At 45.1% G+C, this 18,689-nt stretch overlaps 1 long non-coding RNA gene across 1 annotated transcript; it reads right to left on the bottom strand.

Moving 5' to 3' along the window:
* Positions 1-519: 519 nt before the first annotated feature.
* Positions 520-12,126, bottom strand: LOC122457581. The gene is made up of 3 exons (XR_006277198.1): positions 9,763-12,126; positions 3,113-3,209; positions 520-1,587 (listed from the first exon to the last, which is right to left on the bottom strand). It is a non-coding gene; the product is annotated as an uncharacterized LOC122457581 (long non-coding RNA).
* Between the last annotated feature and the right edge of the window lie 6,563 nt (positions 12,127-18,689).

Genomic DNA, 18,689 nt, shown 5'->3' with positions numbered 1-18,689 from the left:
GAAGGGAGGCAGTAGTGGCCAGGGAGGATGGGTGGGAAGCCCAGGGAGGCAGTGAGGGCCAGGGGCACCAAAATACAAGTTTGTCTAGGGTGCCATTGTCCCTACTGCTGGCCCGGAAATATCTGGCACCGGTTTAACTAGTTCAGTTTACAAATCACATCTTAAGTTAAACCGGTGCAACTCTGCAGATAGACAAGCCCAGATATTGGTGAAAATCAGGAGTGACCCCAGTGAGATCAAGGGAGTTAAACTGGCGTAAAGGGAGATCAAAATTAAACCTGGTCTCCTTTAAAATTCCCAGAGGTTGTTTCCAGTTTCTATTAGTAAAAGGCTTGACGCCGAGCGGTACCCATCACGCTCATAGTCCTGTTGACATGCGCCCTGGGAGGTGTTACTCAACGCAAATGCTCCGTGTCAGAAACTGACCCTTCCAAAAGAAATGTTCTTTTACTATGGAGAAATAGGCACTTGCGCTGGACTTCCAGAACTGACCCCCTGTTGTAAAATTCAGGGGGCTGGTTTAAAAACACCATCAAAAAGACTGTTGATGTTAAATTCTATCGGTCCTATTCTCAGTTGTGATTGGCCTCGATGCTCCTCTCCAGCAGCACAAGGGGGTCAGAAAGCCACGGGAGATGCACCTCAGGAATTACCCCCGTGCAATGGGCCTCACTGCCCCGTATAAAGCCAGCACAAGACTTCTTCCCCACTCAGTATAAGGGTCGTGTCGGGGATGGGCCGGGACGATCAGAGGAAGGGGACATTTGAGGGGGACAAAGGGGAATGTAGCCAGAGCACTGTGCTAAGGGTGCATGGGGAGCAGAGTGTAAATTATAGCAGCCCTAAGGCTGACCTAATTTACACATGGGCACGGCAGGACCCCAACCTTCTCCAGATCATGGGGAGCACAAGGTGGTTTATAAAAACCCCTCCCCATTGTTCCCATGCCAAGCAGAGCAACCCAGAATCAGAGCCTGTAGCAGTTTTCCATACGGCAAAGGCCTTGGGCTGGATTCTGCTTGCCATTACAACAACGTAAATCTGGAGTAACTCCAGTGGATTCACACGAGAGCTGCACGTGGTCCCTTTCACTCTTACGTGGGCACTTTGGGTTGCTAAATCTTTCTTTTCCTCACTCAAAAAGTTGAGGACCTGCAGCAGCCTGCTTAGCCATTTGCTGGGCATCGTCAAACCACCATTTAACACTGCTCCCCCGGGCAGTGCCAGCTTTAATTTACTCAGCTGGGTGGCAGCCAGTTCCGATAGGCCAGGCTGATGCCTTTGCTTGCCTCATAGACCTTTCCTTGTCTTCTCCAATTTTTAATGCTGACCAGTTCTCCGCACAAAATGGGGATCTGTAACAAACAATTATTTCAAAGGAGGCCCTGTTGCCGTGGTTACCAATCGTCAAGCTCAGGCGTTTGCAGGTTCTGTCGAGATCGGCCTTCCTCTCGGTTATGTCCCTGTTCTTTATATTATAGAAAGATTTTTGCTCTCAGGCAGCCGGCCAGATAAAAAGTTGGGCTAAGAATGAGCAAATGCCTCAGGATGTGGGTCATTCCTGGAGGTCCCGTATAAATCACAAGGCTGACGAGAAAGAAGCAAAACAACAGATGTGACATTTTTAGCCTGTCCGTGAAAATGTCACAAGGATTTATGACAAGAAAATATCCCGAGGACCTGGCTTTCTCTCTGTTATTATTATGTGCATTACAGTAGCATCAGAAAGCCACATCTGCGACCAGGGCCTCATTGCGCTAGGTGTTGTACAGACAGTTCCTGTTCCAAAGACCTCAGAATCTAAGGAGACAAGACTGATAAAGGGTGGACAGGAGGAACTGAGGTCCCGAGAAATTAAGGGCCAGATTTTCCAAAGAGCTCAACCTATTTAGTGCACGTTGGGTGCTGACTGCTTCAGAAAACTTGGCCCTTACAGAAGTGGCTGAATAGGAGCAGAGCTCTTTTGCAGGCCGGGCCCTAATTGTGGGTGCTGAGCACTTGAAAACCTGACCCTGAGCTCTTTCAAAAACCTGGCCACATGTGGCTTGTCCAAATTGCAGAGCCCGCAATTGAACCAGACCTCCTGAGTCCCAGTCCAGTGCCTTAACCATAAGACCATCTGCTCTCTCTTTTCTCCCCATCCCCTTCTGTGGCTCTCCCTGTTTACAACCAGGTAATCTCCAGGAGGACCTGCCTCAGAGTTATATATTACTTTGTGCTTGATAGTTACGGCAGTTTAATTTCACATGTGTCAGTAAGGAGGGGGGCAACCCTAGATCTAGATACCCTTAAATCCCATTCAAGAGGGTTGTAATGGGATTGCCACTCACCGCTGGTGCACCTCCCTGCATCTAGGTCTGGGAAGGTACCTCCCTCGCTGCTCGTTGCTCTCTCTGCAATGGTCTTTCTTCTGGTAACTTGGCCCTCTGGCCAGGTCATCATTTAGTCCACCTCTTCTAGGGTTACAAAGTCCAACAGAACAACTCCAGGCAGTGTTCAGCCCCCCCTGCTCAGGACTCTGTCCCATTACCAGTGGCTGGTACGTGAACCCAGGCCCATCACTACTCCACGTTCCAGCCCAGGAATCCTATAACCACAGTCCAGGTCCTCAGTCCCCATCCCTTTGCCATTTCCCCGGGCTCCTTCCTACCAAGCCTCTCTATATTCTCTTCCTGGGTTCTAGGTTTACTACAGGATACTCTACTCCCCACAGCTACTTCACCCCCTTTAGCTCATCAAAACATACAAAGTAAATATCCTTAAATCAAACTCTAATAAGCTGTCAAGCAGCACTTTTCTTCACCTATCTGTATATTTCGATTACCGATAGAAATATATTTTTGTCAGTTTGTGTGTACAGTGAAATCGACATTTACCGATAAAAATCTGTTGCTTCCAAGACGAAATGGGCTGAAACGGGGTAATTTCATTTCTGGAGTTTTTGAGCCAGATCCTCAACTGGTGTAAATCAGGGTAGCTCCACTGGCCCTGCATCCTTAATGATGCTTAGGGTGCTTTTATAAAGTGGGGAAAGGGGTGGAATCAAACTCCAGAGTAGAGCGATATAAGGTGAAACAAATGAGACATCGTCTAACTTCCATTCCCCACCTACCTTGAAGAAAAAACACCTGTGTCTCTTTTCCCTCCTTTTCCATTGATGTCCTACACTTGTAGACTTTACTGGATCTTCCATGTAGAAATGACCTATTCTATGCTCAGGAATGCCAGAAAGGAAAAAGAGAGAGAGAACAGGATTTTTAATTCCACCATAATCTATTCAACTGGGTTTCTTGCAAACACTTCATTTCAGGGACCACGCAGATCAGAGCCAGGAAAATCCAACCTAATATGGACACTTAAAAAAAAACGACATCAAAATAAAGATAATCTGCAAAATCCATTACAGCATATCGATCACTAGGAAGTTGACCAATGTGTAGATTAAGGTAAGGAAGTAATATAAATGAAACCATTTGTCATTCCCAGTTGCCTGAAATGAGGAAACAGCCAATTTTCAAATGTTCTCACGTGGGCTGCTGGCTATGGACCACTTTTGAAAATCTGGTCCTTAATTTCTCTGAGAGAAAGCATCCAAGATCTACAAAGAAAGGTGAGTTCTCACCAGAAGGTAGCCTGAGCGCAAATCCTAGCAAAGACAAGCCAATATGAGTTTTAGCTGGAGTTAGCAGGTTGAGTTAGGATACGACTTTTCGTCAGAGTTAAACTGAGCTCTTACTTTGGTGTTGCCCCAACCCAGCTCCTGTCAATGCACAAAACTCTCTGATCTGAATTTAGTGGTGCTTTCAACCCAGTCTAGCTGGCCCATCCTGGGACTATACGCTAAAACCCAGTTGCTGCTTTCACTCCGGTTGATAACCCGCCCATTTTGCAGTGAGGACGCAGGTTAAATCCCACAAGTGCTAATAGTCCTCCAATGCCTTCCCACAATTCCCCCCATGTGACTAGAAGGATAGACAACTAGTCACCGGGAAAGAATTTTAGAGCAGCTCAGCTCAGCTCACTGCAGCACGAAGAACTATGCAATATCTCTCCCCGCCCCCAAAAGCCCTAGACAGACACACAGAGGTGACTGCAGTGCCAGTGAGGACACAGTTACGTGCTAAGATAACCCAGGTGCTCAGACCTGGATGTAGATCACATGAGTTAGCTCTGCACTGAAGACATAGTCTTAAAAGACTACAGGGCACCCTGGTGTTTAACTTGCGCTGCTAACTCATATTAAAACTACGCCTGCCTCATCTTCCCTAGAATTTGAACTCAAGTTAAGAACACACCTTTTTTGTCGTGAAAACAAGGCCTAAGTGACTTTGGAGACTAAATCCTTACCCTCTCCGGCTCTGTTCTCTAGCTGTCAAACGAGGATAAAATCTTTCTGGTAACCCCCTCCCCCCCACTTTGTTTATTTGTCTTGTCCATTTAAAATGCAACCTCCTCAGGATAGGCACTCTCTCACTCTCCGTGTGTCCAGCACTCAGTCCAATGGGGCCCTGATCTTGGTTGGGGCAGCTAGGTTCTACTCTAATACAAATAACGATAAGTAAGATCGTCTAGTAGGGAGCAACATTTCCTGCAGTGCTGCACATTGAGACTTTCGAGCAGGGTGACTTGGGCCATTCAAGGTAGCGGGGCTTGTTTGCATCCCTTCTGATGCAATTTGTTTTCACTTCTCTGTGCTTGTCCCTGGTTAATGAGTTTTTAGTGCACTGACCCCTACTTAATACACTGGTTCAAAAAATGAGAATAATTAATCAATTATCGGAGAGGGGCCGGCTCGCTATCATTCTCACGTACTGATCATCATCACCGCCACGAAGCGTCCCTTTTCGGATGATCAGTCCCTTAGCACAATGAGAGACCTTCCTGCTCCGCAGCCCTTGCGGCCTGGATGCTATAACATGGCCACAGGCCAGGCTTTGTCCCTTATGTGCTTGGCTCACTTCCAATAACACTGTTTCCTGTTGGAAAATACTTCCCCCACCCCCATCCATGTTAAATGACCACGGCGGTTAACAGGCAATCCTTTGTGAAGCACACTTTATGTTTTTGCTCCTCAATAAAGGCTAATTCTGTGTTACCAAAGGAGTTTATGAATCCCTCAGACTGTACAGTTTATAAACATCTTAATTCTCATGCTGCAGCTGGCTTGGTATTAATGTTTTAATTGCAAACTCCTATATGTATGTCAGTAGCATCTAGATGCTGCCACTGGTCCCATTGTGCTAGTTCCTATACAACACACAGTATGAGACTCCTCGGCCCAGAGAGCTCACAGTCTAAATAGAGAGGGGGAGGGGGGAAATGACAGAGAGAATAAATAATATGCCCAATGTCACACAGAAAGTCAGTGGCACAGTCAGGAATAGAACCCTGATCTTCTAAGTCTCGGTCCAGTGCCCTATCCACTGGGAAACACTGCATCTCTAGTAATTGCACCTTTGCCCAAGTCCCTATGGACTGTTTAAAGATAATAATCCCATATTGCAAATCCTGTCTAGTTTGTCTTAATAAATAACATTATTACTGGAAAAAGAAAAGGAGTACTTGTGGAGTACCTTAGAGACTAACAAATTTATTAGAGCATAAGCTTTCGTGAGCTACAGCTCGCTTCAGCGGATGCATCCGATGAAGCGAGCTGTAGCTCACGAAAGCTTATGCTCTAATAAATTTGTTAGTCTCTAAGGTGCCACAAGTACTCCTTTTCTTTTTGCGAATACAGACTAACACGGCTGCTACTCTGAAACCTGTCATTATTACTGGAGAAGGTCAAGAAGCCCTTGCTCAATTTTTATTTGGCTCTTACTAAACTGACCTGCGTGTACTGAACTCTGAAGTGTCTGAGTCCCTGCCAGGATTTGGCCCACTGAAATCACAATAGCCGTTGCCTGCCAGCCTTATTGAACCTCCTTGTACCTTAATTTCCCAGCGTATATAATGGGGCTAAAGATACTTAAGGACATTGGTAAAGCCCTTTGAGATTTGCAGGTGAATAGGGCTCTGTAACTGGCCAAGTGTTGTTATTTAACATATAGGGATAGTAGCGGTCTCTATTCCTAAAACCACCCAAATGAATTTACTGATGCTCAGGGGGGAAGCTTGCAAGTATGAGAGCTATGCTATGCAAAGGAAAAATACTCTTCCATCTTAATGATTTCCTCGCTTCATAGCTGTAGAGTTAAAATCAGGAATCAGAAGCAGCCCTTTGAAAAGGTGAACATCCCTCACACTCACCCATAATATTTTAAAGACTTTTTGGAGCCCAGACTGCTTCGCCATCTGCTGACGTGTCAGGCCCAGATCTGCAACGGTACTTCCATGCCTAACTCAATCTGGGCCCCAGCGAATAAAGAACCAGGGGTATTTTTGATTTGCCTTTTGCCATGATGGATATATATATATATATATATATATATATTTTTTTTTTTTTAAAAAGGCAAGACATTAAAACCTCTTTTGAGGATGGATACAAAATAGGGCTTCTGTGTAGCAGCCTCCCTTAAAAATCAATAATAAAGCTTTTGGTGGAGATTCTCCACGGAGGCTAAGGGAGTTAGACACTCAGTTCAGGGAGTCATAGATGTTAAAGCCAGGAGAGAGACCATTACATCATCTAATCTGACCTCATGTAGAACACAGTCCACAAAATTCCACCCCGTTACCTCTGTATGTAGCCCAACAACTCCTGTTTGACTAAAGCACAACTGTAAATACATTTAGTGGGAGACGGGCACCTCACAACTCCCTTCAGCTCCTCTGCAGTTCCCAGCCTTGCATTAGGCAAGGAAGTGCACGACAGAAAGCTCAGGCTAGAGAGAACAGGCATCAGCTGCCTGGATGGGCTGACCTAGTCCGACGCTTACAAAATATTGGGGCTGACAGGGAGGTTGCATTGCTGGAGGGCAGCAACTTTCTGCTACGGTTTTTACTGCTGCTGCCATCCCTGAAGTGCTGAAGCCAGCTGGCTAATCCTAGGAATAATAAACTGGGAGCAACCCAAAGCTAAACCATGCTGTAGTAAACAATTCTCCTACGGGCTCTGGCGCGAAGATGAGGGCATGATGTATGAACCTCAGCAGATAGACACCCATGCCTATGTCACAAAAGTGACTTGTGAGGGTGGGGGTCCCAACATGAGACACCTTAAAAAGGGCCTGGGCTTTAGGCCTCAGGGCTCATGCACCTGTTGCAGTCCTTGGGCTCTTTAAGATTGGGAGCCGTAGCTGAAAAGTCACACGCATCCTCCCTTTCATGCGCCTTACAGGAGACTGCGTGTAAAGCTTCCTAGTAATGTTTGTGTCTATCCCATTTATACTCAACATTGTAAACATCTATATAATCTCTATGACATGTGCTTCATTTTCTGCCCGGGTTTTTTTTTCTTCAAACCCTTTTTTAATCACTAGACCACCACCAACAAAAAAAACAAACAAACAACAAACCCAAAAAAACAAACAAAAACAAAAAAACCCAACCAACCAAACTGAACAAAGAACACAAGTTACAGGTTATTTAACATCATTCTGTCAAGGGTCCCTTCCCAGTTGTCTGGGGTTGGAGGCGTGAATAGCACAGTCCAAAGGAAGGGCTCACAAGCCATCTGCAATGCAAAGCCAGCTCTGGGGAGAGGGGAACACTGATTTTAAAAAAAGGGTTTGGTTTTGCCCGCTGTAGAGTCACCGAAGGAGGTCCAGTCTTAGGCAGGGGAGCAAACAGGAGAGACCCTTGGTCAGTGAAGGGGCTTTCTGCATCTGTCAGGCAGCTGCCTGTGAAACCCCAGAGACAAGGACTAGACAGGACCCTGAAGGGTGCTGAGATGCATCAGGCAGCTTTCTTGGGTTATCTTGAGTCTCTGTTGATAAAGAAAGCCCGGGGAAATTAGCTGGAGCTGAGCAGTTGCTTGGAGTGTGATTTCACGTTGCCCAGCTGGTGCATCAGCTCTCAGGGCCTGATTTTCAGAGAGTGCTGAGCACCCGTCCTCTGACAATCAGGCCCATTTAGTGAGTCCCAGCGTTGACACTCAAAATCATTAGTCACTTCTGAAAACCTCGGCCTTAATAAAGGGGTCAATAGAAACGACTCAGAATAAAAGATGTAATAAAAATGGTAACCTTTCTAGAGCAGGGGTCATTCTCTATTAAATCCTATAGAATGGTTTTAAAAATAATCCGCAGAAAGATCCTTTTTGATTAAATTGCAGACAACTTCTCCACAAGGGTAGTGATGATAGATCCCGTTCTGACTGCAGCACTTTAAAAGCAGCAAACATCATTGAAATCCAGGAAACTCCTCTCTGTGTCCTTTGTAGGGGGGGAAGGGTGGGGGGAGAAGAGAGCACTGACAATGCAGATGTTTACAAGGGGATTTCATGGGAGCTGGGAGCTACAGCACTGCAACTCACGAATGGCAGCACTGCTTTTTCTTTGTTACATACAAGCATGTCCTTTGCTCGTTAGGCAAACCAACGGAGAAAGAGATGTTACTGTATTTAAAAGCTACCTAAGAAGCAGGCTGGGAGAAAAAAAAAGAGCCTGACCCGAATCGATGAATAGGGAGGAAACCTGCCTGCAAATATAATGTTGTCACTCCAGCCATTCCCGCTACCAAGAAACCAGCTGTCTGCTAGCAACTACCCCACCCACTGCAGACGGCTTTCTGAGTCTGCTTGGAACGGTTTCATCTGATAGTCTAGACAGTTTCTAGGGAAAATCAGCTTTCATGGGTATCTCCATACAGGCTGGCCATTAGAATGGTACAGAATCATTTATTTATCAGGATTCTGCCTGCATTTCAGCTGGATGTCGAGACAGCTGCTAAGGGCTCTCCCCTGCAGGCTGTGTCCTAGGCTCCAGGTATACATTCATGAGACCCCCTCCCCCCATCCTGTTTTTGTTAGGGAGGGAAATTTGGCTGTAGCTCACAAAAGCTTATGCTCAAATAAATTTGTTAGTCTCTAAGGTGCCACAAGAACTCCTTTTCTTTTAGCCGAATTAGTGTAACTACAATTCTTCTTCCTGCCCCAGGGTGCACCAGTACCGTAGGACCTAGAAACTATGGTGACGGATGCTTTAGAAAAGTGTCTATATGGGGCTAACTCCTGTTCCTCTTACTCCCAGGGGTGGTCCCAGTCAAATACATATGTACGACAAACCTGTGTCTTTGTTCATATGATCAGTCCCATTTCAACCTGTGCATAGGTCAAATTTTGCTCTCCTTAATCACACAAGTAACCACATTGAAACTAGTGTATAGGCCGAACCCTGGCTTCCTTATTCAATAGTAGTCTTATAGATCAAAGGCAAGATAATCAATTAGGAGGGGTTAATATAACTCAGTTTAATATTTAGGGCGACCTTGACGAATTGAATTGCTACAGCCAGCATCCGTCTCCTCTCTCAAACCTCAAAACCCATGCATTCCTGACATCAAAATAACTATTCCATTCAGAGATTATTTTTCCCTTGCCCCTGAGCTTTTCTGTTTTGGTTTGTATTTCTTTTGATTATCAGAACAGGCAAGTGGCAGGAAAGAATGGACTTCACAGGAATATTTTCCGCACGGTTTTACTTCTCGGACATGAGCATTCTAAAAGCCACCGTCAACTCACAAACCCACCAGTTCAGTTCACTTCACATAGGCCAGCAACAACCTGGAGGTGAAAGACTCCATATCCTGTTTTAAAAAAATCCTCATCCCTTCCCTTCTTCCCCTTTTTTTGAACCTTCATCTAAATAGTTCCTTTCTTACTTTTTTGAAATTTCAGAATTCCAGCCAGCTCTACTCCAAAGCCTGTGCCAGGTGTTGAACCTGCGTGGAGTGCTACGCAGGACAAAGATGCTCTGATGGACAAAAGTTGCAAAGTGAGAAACCTGGTTACCTTAATTCAGTTTAAAAATGGAGACTTTGAACTTGGATTATTTTTCTGAGGAAGTTATAGCTTTACAGCGGAGGGGACGTTCGAGAAATTCTTTGTGAATCCAGCAAACTAATTATTGCCGAGTGTATGCACATGGGGTAAGACGGAACCTATGTGAGATGCTAAAAGTTGCCTAGGATAGAAGGCAATTGAGAGCTTTTCAGGGGCAGGAAATGTACCCTTCTTCTGAAAGCATCATACACGCTTACGGCATTATCTTAGGGATTCTTATTAACAAGCTGCAGTACTGGACACCTGCTAGACTAATTACATCTCAGCATGTCTGAAGACAAGAGCTGTGCTGGGACCATCAGCAGACAGAGCTGCACTGAAAACAGCAGCTTTAGAGCGGATAGTGAAAAGCCGTCTGGCTTCTGAGAGGGCTAGACTGCTCTTAAATCTCCCTTCATGGGATCCCTTTAATAAACACAGCAGGGGTAGTCAGCATGATTGGGAGAATAGCATGCAGGACAGGGAATCAGGGTTCCTAGGTGCTATTCCTCACTCTGGCCCTAATCTAAAGACCACTGACATCAATGGAAGGACTCCCACTGATTTCAACAAGCGTTGGATCAGGCCGTCTGCTGCTAACGTGCTGCGTAACCTAGCAACTCACGGTCTCTCTACACCTCAGTTTCTCCATCCTTGAAGTGGGAGGGTCCTGATACTTCACTTTGTGAAGGGCTCTGAAACCTGCTGATAAGGCAATGGGTGAAATTCACCCTGATACAGAGAGCGGGCACAAGGCCCATGCACCATTTACCTTGCACAGAAAAGGACATTGTGCACAATGAATTTTACCTACCCTTCTAATCGGTATAGCTGTTAAACCACAGCAGGCTGTCTTTCATATCTTCACTCTTCACCTCATAATCCATAGCACGGGCCTGAATTTAGCGAGCATCCACAACCCCCAGACTAAGAGAATTCCAAACTCTAGGCACAGCACAACATGGGGTCCCTATGGCTTTACCCTGACAGCCCAGCCTCCTTGGAGTAGCAGTGGGACAGGGCCCTTTCCCTTCACAGGGGCGGCAACATAGGGCCTCTCTCTGCTTAGGAGTGGCAGCAGAGGCTCCCCACCCACTCAGAAGCACTAGAGGTGGCAGCAATAGGGGGTCCCCATTGCTTATCCTGGCAGCCAGGCTGTCGCTACTTGGGTGGGAGGGTAGGCGGGCCTCCTGCCAGACAGATCCCTCTGCAGGATCTCCAGACCTGTGGGCTGGGAGTTAACACTCCATTGAGATGCATGGGACTCTTCACCCATCTGAGAGCTATTGTTTCAGGTGGCCTGCAGATGCAGACAGACATCACTGCATCATTTATACTCAGGTCACTTTTCAAGCTTTTCTTCCTGGCCATAAGGGCTAGAAACTCACTTTTTTTTTTTTTTTTTTTTTTTAAAGGAAAGCTGGATTCTGATGTACTCACACAATTCCAGGATAGGAGCCTATAGTGCTCATACCTAAATCCAGCCCTATCCCCGTTGAAGCTGAAGGAATAGTGGGTGTTTGATGCATCTCAGGCTTAGACATTTTAGGAAGATGAAATTATTCTCTGCCCAGCTTTCTAATCTCACTGCCTAACCTCTAGGGATCATCGTTAAGTTTCTAGCTCACTGCATTAGATAGAAGTATTTGCAGCCTATCAACAATGTTTTCATCTTTCTCCATAGGAGGTCCAGAGAAGCTGTCAGATAATCACCAGTCATCCAGAGGAATGCAGGTTTCCTTGCTGCATAAAGAAATGAGGGAACTGATTAGGGAGACAAAATTTTTGTTTTACAGATTATACCAAATCTTTCTTGAACTGGAAGAGTTGGTCTTCCGGCTCTGCGACATCTATGTCCTAGGCATGTTTAACAGATGAGTGACATTGTATTTGGGCTGTGCTGCTTGTATAATTTAGGGCTCAGTCCTACATCTTGTTCCAGACAGACCGACTCCGACACCCAAGCCGATGCCCACTGCTTTCATTTGGGGCTCCAGGCAGGTACCAGGGCATCCACACAGAACAAGTTGCAGGATCGGGGGCTTAGACTATAAGCTCCCTAGACCATAACCCATGTGTTCTTCTCAGTTTGGTACACACTGAGCCTAGGGAATAACACAGCATTAATAGAAGACTAACTCCTGAGCTGGGTCCTTGTACCACACTCACGATCATAGCCAGCATGCTGGAAAGAAGCACCTTATTAAAACTTACTGCAGCGTGGACATCTCTCCACTGAACTGAAGCACCAGCTTGCTTCACATGGGCTGCTAAGTGTCAATTTTCAGTTTTGAAGGGTATGTCTATACAGCAGCTGAGAAGCGGAAATCCCAGCTCGGGTCGTTATACACGTGCTAACTCTGACTGAGCTAGTCTGCTAAAAACAGCAGCATGATGGAGGCAGCACTGGCAGTGTTACGGGCTTGCCGGTAAGTACGTACCAAGGACCTCAGATGGGAGTGGACTCAGGCAGCTAGCAGAGACAAGCCTCAAAAACCTTGATGGGAGCAGCTGCAACTCCACCCAATTCAGTGCAGGTTTGAGTCTCTTGGGACTCTTCTAAACAGAAAGGATGAGTCAGATTTTCAGCTGGCGTAAATCAGCACAAATGCTATAGACTTCCGTGGAGCTACAGGGATTCATGCCAGCTGGCACAGAAATAGTAAATATGAAATAAATTATTGGAGATCCTCAGACAAAAAGGACCACAGAAATACTGTTTTTTAAACAAACATTCATTAACATCCCTCTGAAGTAGGCATGATCCCCATTTTATAGATGGGGAAACTGAGACACATAGCTGGGGTAACTTTCCCAAGGTGATGCAGCGAGTCGGTATCAGAATAAGAACCCTGCTCCCCTGACTTCTAGTCCTAATCCACACCCCTGCCCCAAGAGAAAAACCCTTAAACAGACTCAGTAGAAAATAAGCTCAAGGTAAAACAATACATAAAAGCTAACGCGCCAAACTCAGCAATGACAACGAGGGCATGGTAAATTGGTCAGAAGAGGGTGTAAGCAAGTTGCACTGATTTGGTTTTCAGTGAGTGTGCAAAATATGTAATTTACATGCTGAGCTGGGTGTGCGCAACAGGAACGGCAACTAATCTCTTTGGGACAGGGACTGTATCTTCCTACACAGAACCTAACATAGTGAGGCCCTTATGGGGATAAAACGCCAAGGTGAGTGGGGGTGAGGGGAATTTCTACTTTGTTGTACTTAAGTCAGTTTTTCATGCTTCTCTTCTTGTACACCCATCCAGTTGCACTTATTTTGCACACCTACACTGGTGCATGTTACACTCATGCCCACCTAAACAAAATGGGCAATCTACACCACCACTGAAATTTGGCCCTGAAACTTTCCCAAGAGGGACATGCCCATACACCAGGCCTGAGTTTGGCTCCATGCATTTAACAAAGTGAAAATGTCTGAGAGCAGCCTGCCTGCATTCTGCAGCAGCCAGTCACTCACACCGTGAAAGGCTTGGAAATTTAATAGCCTCCCCGCCACTTGCTCCTAATTTTACATTCGCTTTGACTCGCCTCCACTCTTAAATAGGAGCAGTGACTTCTAGCGGACTCTCGCCTTTCAGCAGGAAATGGGACCGATTACGTTTCAGCACCAATCTCTCTCTCATTTTTGCTGAGAGAGAAAAGCCTGGACCTGAAAAGTGCCAGAACACAGTCATGAATAAGCTTGCCTGGGTGACATCACTTGTCATGCCACTGCGATCCCAGCCAATTGGGTACGTTTTCTCTCACGGAAAGCCTTGTTTCCCCCCTTACAAGGAAACCTATTGCAAAATAGTACCGTGAAGGGAAAGGGTTAACTCCCTGGTTGTTGCTGTTAATCCCCCTCCCCACAAACACAGATAGACGTGAGGCAGGAGCAAGAACTTCCTTTCGCTTCGGCACATCCATGTTTTTGTTCAGCGCTGTTTTTAGAGGAAACAACAACTCACTGCTGCGAATCCTTTAGAGTGCCTTAAAATGCAGGCCGAGATCTTTGTATTGGCAGAGCACCTTCAATCCCAAGTAAAGGCAATTAAATTCTGGAACAGCCCTCTAGAGATAAGCAAATAGTACAGCTGACCTAGATGGGGAGACCACAATAGAGAATCTACACTGGGGCATACCCTAGTTATATCCATCATGTAACTGGGCCAAATTGTGACTTGCACTGCAGCAGCTTACCCCAGGATCAAGCAGGAATAGGATGCACTATTGTAAACTGCAGCGTACAGTGGCTTACCCTATCTACCCCAGGGAGCATCTGGCCATGGCAGTCTGAAATACCCAACACAGACAAGGCCTCAGTGACTTGTAACAAGCTCAAATGTGAAGACAGTGACAGAGGTGAAACAGAACCCTGACCGTCTGCTCTAACAATCAGACAATGCTCCCTCAAAGAGAAATCTGGAATTGTCAGTAAATTTCACCTTGAAAGAAAAACAAAAGGGGGTCCCGAGTAGGTTTTTGCTTGCTCATCTGAGTGTGAAAAAACAGCGTAGCTGTCTGGGGATTCAAAAGCAGGTTATACGTCATATTACCAAAGCCTAGGCTCTCCTGTTGTATGTCCACAATTTGTGTGCCCGTAACTCTGAGTATGATTCAGGCCATTTAGAATCTCAGTAGATAGATACCAATTTTTACATCACACTCACCACAATAGTATCTGAACATGACCCCACTTGCAAATCAGGCACTTAGAACATAAATCACAGGCCCCAAAAGGAAAGCCCAGTAAAGGCCAGGCTGCGCCTGTCGAAATCAATGGCAAAATTCCCATCAGCTCCAGATTTTGCCCTAAATAGTATTTACTGATTCTAAATTAATACTCAGGAATGGTGCTGGCTTGACAACCCCGGAGAAGGCTGTTCTCCCCCAGAAGAGATGTAGCAGGGGAAATAGCTGTGCCAGTTTCTTCCACGTGGCAATGTGCCCTCAACACGGTGCTGGAGGGACCACCTTGCCAGGATGAAAGGAAAGTTTTCCACGCTCCATTCAGTCTTCTGCCTTTTTGGCAAGACTTTTGACTACAGATGCAAAATTATAGCAGGGGGTTTAATATTGTGGACCTCTGTGCACGATGAAATCCACCAGCCAGCCATCAGACAATTATCCCTTTCTGTCTGTGCCTCTGGAACCAAAGACTTGCAGGTAAAAGGATGCTTTATCCTTACCACCAGTCCCGCAAACTATCCTTTCCACCACCTATATTTCTTCTCCGTCCCATCCCCAGAAAGCAGCTAAGGAGGAAAAACCTGACACTCCATGTTTTTGTCCGCTGTGTTTTTAATTTTACATAAAAAGGGAGTTGTGGCTTTTTTATCCAACACACCCTCACAGGAAATGTGAGCTCAGAAATCTCTTCTACATGCCCCAGGGAGGGAAGCTGAGGTGGAATAAGCAGGATGGTCAGAATCTAATCTTGCTTCAACTGATTTATGAAGTCTGAATCACTGTCCTCCCTACAGACCTGCCCCTTTCTGCTCTGCCGCTTCCTATGACCTGGAAATGCGATGAAGCATCAAACACACCTGTTTTGGGCTTGGCTTAATCCAATAAAATGGATCAGGTACAAATTATACAGGTGGCACCAGAAGAGTGCACGGCTCTCTACAAAGGTTCACAGAAGCCATAAGAAACAGCACCATATGTGCCCCCAAGAACTGCTGTCCTCAGGGAATGAGTGTGTACTGTAAAGTTCAATACAGTACAGGACAGTGGTGTGTGGTCCCACTACACGGAGTTGGTGGATCTTCTGGAGGGGGGCGCTTGCCAGACATTAATTAAGAGGCTGTTCCAAGCACGAGAGGCTGCACAAAGACAGGAGGGGCTGAAGGAAACAAAGGGAGCAGTCAGGAGGGAAGACGGGGCAGCGCATAGGGAACACAAGGGCATGCAGAAGGAGAGATGAGGGCAGTTATGTAGGCAGGGCAGAAGTGCTTAGCGGAGCGTTCAAGGAGAGGATGAGGGCTTTGAACTGGATGAAGGGAGCTGAAGCCAGCAACGAGACTCAATAAATGGGAGACAAAGAAGCAGAGGTATGGTCCTGCGTTCTTTGTGCCAGATACTCAGCTGACGGACTACAGTGTTGCCTTATTCATTGCAAAGGATTTATGAAGCTTTATATCAGCTGCTGCTGTGGCTCATTGACTTTAATGGGAACAGGATCAAAACCCAGGAGGGAAAGATGGTAATTGTGGCTTGGCCTGCCAAACTTCCATTTTCTCTCCTATACAGTCCAGCTTTGGTGTAACTTAGCGACTTTTACGAAAATGGTAGGAAACATTCTTTTGGTTTTCCAAGCCGCAGAGCGGGAAGCACTAACATTTAAGACTTGAAGAACTACTTGAAATTTATAACTGCTCTTTTTCTACAAATTCTCACAAAAAGGAGGGAGGGAAGGAAATATTCTTTATCAGAGATTTTCCTAGGAGTGCAAGAGAGCTAAGTGCCAAACTCCCATGGACATTCAGTGGGAGTTGGGCTTCTAAATCACTTGGGATCCTTTGAAAAGTCCATCCCCATCGTTCAGCTGTGGGAGCAGAGAGTGGGTAGAGGCAGCGGGCATAGGAATCAACCGTTGCTCCACTGGCATTAATCTTTTGTAGCTAAAAGTCTGCCTTGTTCAGAGCAATTAACAAATATTCTTGCTGCCTTGGTATCTTACAAATGTCCCAACTCAGATTTCTTTTAACTGGAACAAGATATCATCCTGGGTACTGATAAGTTGTTGTATTATGAGATCGATAACATGAAATCCTGCCATGTAGCTGGGAGTATGACCTGCCCCAAAAGCAGTAACATTTGAAATACTTCAAAGAAAACTTGTTTTACACTAAAGATCTATATAGTTTGCTGAGTCACAGTCTAGGAGTACCACAGGGGAAGAATATTCCTATAGTCGAGGCCTCTTCAATCTAGCAGACAAAAGCATAACAAGAGTCAAGGGCTGGAAGCAGAAGTCTGACAAAAGCTACGCTCAAAGTTCAATTTTTTAGAGGGGGGCGGGAACTCGCTATTGGAATAATTTACCTAGGGCCATGGTGGATTCTCCATCAGTTAAAGGCTTCATGTCAAGACTGGGTGTCTTTCTAAAAGATATGCTCTATTTTAACCAGAAGTTACGGATTTGAAGAAATTACTGGTTGAAATTCTATGGTCTGTGTTATGAAAGAGGACAGAAATTATTTTAATGGCCTCTTCTGGCCTTAATCTATTAATCTACTTGTTTATAGCAAGTGCATGCAAAATTGATCTGCATTGCAACTTGAGATTTGTCACCAGAAATCCCACAGTCTGCAGAAAGACTTTTTTTTTTTTTTTGCTCATGCTACCGGTTGATATCAAAGAAGTGTTATTGTTTAAAATGGAAAATGCTAGTTTCCACGCTGCTCACTGTTCTGTCTGCACTTCAGGGTTAACAGCTAAATTTACTTTGCTTAACGGAGAACCTCCCTCCCGCCCCTACCCGGAACATCAAGAATAATCACACTTTAGTGCTGCAAGGAGAAGTTGGCTGAGTCAGCTGCTCTTGGTCAAGTCAACATGCAGTGCAGGACAGAGAGACTTATTTAATCAACTGGAAGTAAATTTAGCTGTGTCTTTTTCTTGTGCACAGCTGCCGTATATACACCCAACATGCGATTTTCAAGCGCAGTTTAAGGTTGTAGGTTCACTTTGAAATCTCACATCTATATACGCATGTGTTGTGCTGGCAAGAACCGTGAACCATACAGCATAATACCAGAGCAAGTAAATCAAAACTGTCATTTAATATCCTCTTCAAGTCCCCAATTCAGCAAGGGACTTAAGCAAACAATGTACTAAGTGCAATAGTCCCTCTGAAATCATCTACCGCTTAAAATACTTGGGGTGAAATAGTGGCCGCATTGAAGGCAAAACTCCCTTTGACTTCAATAGGGCGAAGATTTCATCCTTTAGATATGAAGGGTTTGAACTTCAAATTGGAGGATTTCACCTCTCAAACTATCGTATTCTAAATGTAATGGTAGGATTTTCTGTTTTTAGGCTTACCTACATAGTTTAAAATAAACCAAAATACTAGACACGATGGTAGGCTCTGTATCCCTAGGGAAATTGTCCAAACCAGTTGCTTGTTCAGATTGAAAGAGAACTTGAAACACCCTCCATCACCTAAGAAATCCACAGTTCATAACCTGTTTGTCAAGTAAAACAAATTTATCAAATAAAATCAAAGCCACCCTTTGAATACTTTATATATACTGGTATATATTGAATACTTTATATATACTGGTATATATTCCCTCCTGTCATTAAAATAAGCCAACTTTGTTGGACCGCGTAGGAATAGAGTTATGGGAGAAGTCTGTATATAAAGAATTTTACTGGCAATTTCAATCCACTTGGAACTTTCATAGAAGGAAAATTTACTCAAGATTTAGCTTATTTTTCTGTTTTCTTTTCCAATCTTGACATGACACAAAGTGTGTGCACTGTATGCATATAGCTGTGTACAAACAGAACCATCAAGCTAATGAAATGTGTGATTAAAACTTTTCTGCAGTCAGCCTGATTAACACACACCAATCCCTTTTACATGAACCGGACAGCTCTTGTAGAGAGAGCAAGACCACCACTGAATTGGAAAGTCTTAGTAGCCCTGCTGAACTGGGAGACTAATAGCCCTCTGCAACTCAGTTATGATTGCCATTTAAAGCACAACCTTGTTAGACAAAGAGCATTTCTGGTCTATAAAATGTCATTACATTTTCTT

Source organism: Dermochelys coriacea, chromosome 26, assembly GCF_009764565.3.
Source record: "Dermochelys coriacea isolate rDerCor1 chromosome 26, rDerCor1.pri.v4, whole genome shotgun sequence".
In the NCBI taxonomy this organism is placed as follows: Eukaryota; Metazoa; Chordata; order Testudines; family Dermochelyidae; genus Dermochelys; species Dermochelys coriacea.
Note: the sequence above shows the minus strand (reverse complement) of the source record. Positions and strands in the feature narration are given on the sequence as shown.